General features: G+C 46.8%; 1 protein-coding gene across 1 annotated transcript in view; it reads right to left on the reverse strand.

Annotated features, from left to right (window-relative positions):
• The window catches only part of Ncmap (non-compact myelin associated protein), a 43,244-nt gene that overhangs the window by 12,942 nt on the left and 26,499 nt on the right, over nucleotides 1–3,803 (reverse strand). The window contains exon 2 of the mRNA XM_004637595.2: nucleotides 756–873. The gene's annotated coding sequence lies outside the window, so the exon portion shown is untranslated. The remainder of the gene's footprint in view (nucleotides 1–755; nucleotides 874–3,803) is intronic.

Consider the following 3,803-nt stretch of genomic DNA (forward strand, 5'->3'; position numbering starts at 1 on the left):
AAAATAAAGTAAAATAAAAAATAAAAAAATGAAATAGCATGGACGAAGAAGAGAATTTGGAAAGGAAGCTTATTCCCCAGGGGCGGTGCCCATCCTGAGTACTGCTGTCCATTCTGACACACAAAAGGTGTTTGTATGCATTTGCCTGAATTTTCTGCTTCTATTCCCACCCGAACCAAGCTGAGGTTTGTTAGCGATGCTTTCTTATTATTTATTCATTCTTGTTTTTTGAGACAAGGTCTTGCTAGGTAGTTCAGGTTGGTCTTGAAGTCATTATGTAACCCAGGCTGGCCTCAAGCGCACTGTGATCCTCCTGCCTCAGCCTCCCAAATACTGGGATTACAGGTGTACGCCACTACACCTGGCTTTATAATTCTTTTTTAAAAGAAATATGAGTAGGTGGGCACTGACCAAGGGTCACTTTGTGAGAGAGACACAAGACAAACACTGGATAACCCAAAGGGTATCTGATGGTACCTTCACGATGAACTCAACACACACAAAAAGAACAAGCCACCAACAAAAGTGCTGCCAATTGTCATGACCTTGTGCCAGATATTTCTTAACCATGTGCTGATTCAAGTAGCAACATACAATTTAGGGCAGGGTTTCCTTTCCTTTCCTTTTACATGAGGACTCTGAGATCCTGGGCCATAAAGCTTTTTCTCTGTAATCATGCAGCTGACGATTGAACCCAGGCCTTGTGAAATGTCTCTGAGATGCCCCTGTCCCTGCAAGAATCTAGGCATACTGACCAGTAATGCTGCCTCCTGCGGTCACAGGACACACGCTCCTCTGCTGGGCCTCCTGGAGTTCTGGGCGCGGAGTTCTAGGTGCCGGCTCCCTCTTGGGTGGACCCAGTTCGTCTTCTTTCTAGAAGAGTGAGCCGTCCCAGAGCAAATCTCGCCTCATTCCAGCTGCAGGCTCTCAATCACATCTCTGTTCCTGCCGTCAGAGAAGGCGGGAGGGAGGGTGGGGGAACATGGAAGCCAAAGATGTGGGAGCTGTCATGTGTGGGCCCAGGCGCCACCAGTGAGGTGCAGCAGGGGGGCCTCCCCGGGAAGCGAGGAGTAGGGATGGTGAGGCTTTCACAGAGACTGGTTAATTTAACAATGTCACACACACATGCAGTGGCTCAGGAGTGATCTCATGTAACCCTCAGGGCCATCCAGACAGGTGGGTGCAGTCAATGGGAGGATTCTACAGGAAAGGACCTGAGACTCCGAGACCAGGCACCCCCTAAGTGCACCAGGCTGACATGATAAGCACTCTAGGATCCAGGCCGGGGTCCATCTGATGTCACAACTCCCTCTCCACAAACCCTCCCAAGAAATACACGGGCTCGGGGAGCCCCGTTCAACATGGGGCTTTGCTGAGAAAACCCACGCGGGCTGGGGTGCAGCAGGCAGAGCCCGAGCCCTTGCCCTGGGCTCCTGACCCCAACGGGTTCCTACCCTTGGCCCCTCCCCAAGTCTCTCAGCCAAGTTTTAGTCCATTTTCAGAATCTACAAGGAACTGTTGTTTCTCTGGGATGTTTACAAATGGCCCCGAGTGGGAGGTCAGTTTGGGAAGTGGTGGAGGGTTAGGATCATTTACTTACTGACTCATTGCTGGTCACGCATAAGAGCCATTATCTGGCTTACAAGCTCCTCCCTGGGTGACACTATACACACATGCCCCAGCCCAGCAGACACCCCACAAATGACCAGCTGCAGCTCAGCGTAGGTAATGGTACAAAAGCCCTTGATGCTGCTGAAGTTGATGCAGTTAGGATGACCCGGGTGTCCCCAGAGCCCCTCTTAGCGCCTGGCCATTGTGCCACACTCTGTATTCACATCTCTGGAAAACATTTCACATATTTCAGTAATTTGTTCTCACATACTGATTGCCAAGACTTAGCCAGATTAATTTTGAGAAATCTTTTTATAAATGGATTTCTCTGGGGTAGAGGATGATTGCCCCAAATTTCTCTGCAGTAAGTCTGCCAACATGCACAAAATGGCATGAAACTGAGTCACTAGTGACCCACTGTGGTGACTCCATATGGTGAAAATAAATGGAATTATCTTCATTTTCTAGAGTTATACAATTAGACTTTGCCAGCCATGGAATTAATTGCACTTTTTTTTTTTTTTTTTTTTTTGCTGAATGTCTAAAATGTTTTCCGAACATATTCTGTAAAGGTACTGTTATGACTTGGGTCTAGATGTCCGCTGAAGCCTCATGCAGTTTTAGGGGGTCCCTTTTTCAGAGGCTGAATCTCAAGGGCGTGATTGATTGGTGGTGCAGTGCTGAGATTCAGGCTGGGTGGCTGAGGGATCAGGCCACTGACTGGACTGGCACCAACCTAATCCTGTAGACTTAACGTAGTTCAGGGGAGAGGAAAAGCCCCCATCTCTCTCTGTCTCTGTCCTTCTGTCTCTGTCCCTGTATCTGTTTCTCTGTTGCTTTTGCTGTCTTCCACCACTATGACCTGCTGCCTGTCTGCCACGGTCCGCCCTGCCTTGGAGCCAGCCAACTACGGACTGAAAGCTTTACAAACTATGAGCTAAGAAAACCCTTCCTCCTTGAACTTTGGGTGATGGGTATTTTGGCCCAGCCACAAGAGAAAAGTAACTATCACAGGCACTGACAGATAATTTGGAGTTAAGTATTCACTCTAGAAAATGTAAACCTGTATAGCCTTATGTCTTTCTTTCTTTTCTTTTCTTTCTTTCTTTCTTTCTTTCTTTCTTTCTTTCTTTCTTTCTTTCTTTTTTTTTTTGTGGAACCAGGGATTGAACTCAGGCCCCTGCGCTTGTCAAGGAAGCACTTATTCCACTGAGCCATCTCCCCGGCCCCTAGCCTTATGTCTTGAAGTCAAATTGGGTTTGTATAAAAATAATTGTGATGCCAGGTGTGGTGCCATAGGCCTGCAGTTCCAGCATTTGGGAGGCAGAGGCAGGAGGATCTCCAGGCTGGGCTACCTACAGAGTTCAAGTCTAGGCTGAACCACATAGCAAGACCCTCTCTCAAAAAATAAACAAAAAACTGCTTACTGGAAACATTTGAGGGGCTGTGGAGATAGCTCAGTGGTCTAAGCACCTGCTTAAGCAAGTGGAAGGACCTGGATTTGATTCCCAGTACCATATGCCAAGCCAGTCGCGCCCGCCGGGCTCACTGAGCTGGCCACCAAGACTGGGCATGGTGGTGCCCCCTGTAATCCCAGCACGTGGAAGGCTGAAAACAGGAGGATCATTGCAAGTCCAAGCTGCAGAGTGAGACCAAATACATAAAATAAAAAAAAGAGTAGAAACATTTGACAACATACAAAGTAGTCTATAATGATACTGTTCAATTTTTATATTTTTGCTACACCCCTCTTTTTGCAAATATTCTCAAAAAGTTTGATAATAAAATGCATTTCTGTACTACCATAAAAAAAGAAAGCCCTTGAGGTACTAAGACATGGGGATTGGTTTCTGCCAGTCACCTGAGAGGTGGAAGTTTTCATCCATGGGTCCTTGTCCTCTTGTGCTGTCTTGCTATCCCTCCCATACCACAAGCGGTCAGGTTTCAGGTAGCCCATCTTAGAGTGCGACGCTCCCTTCCACCAGTAGGTGGCGACAGCAGTCGGCTGCAGGTTGGCAAACATTAAACTCAAACTGTAAGGAGAGGGACTTTCTGCCTCTGAAAATAGAGACTGTAGGTCCTTCGACAATTTTCTTTTCTTTCTTTCTTTCTTTCTTTCTTTCTTTCTTTCTTTCTTTCTTTCTTTCTTTCTTTCTTTCTTTCTTTCTTTCTCTTTCTTTCTTTCTTTCTTT

Source organism: Octodon degus, unplaced genomic scaffold (assembly GCF_000260255.1).
Source record: "Octodon degus isolate 3935 unplaced genomic scaffold, OctDeg1.0 scaffold00092, whole genome shotgun sequence".
NCBI classification, from domain to species: domain Eukaryota; kingdom Metazoa; phylum Chordata; class Mammalia; order Rodentia; family Octodontidae; genus Octodon; species Octodon degus.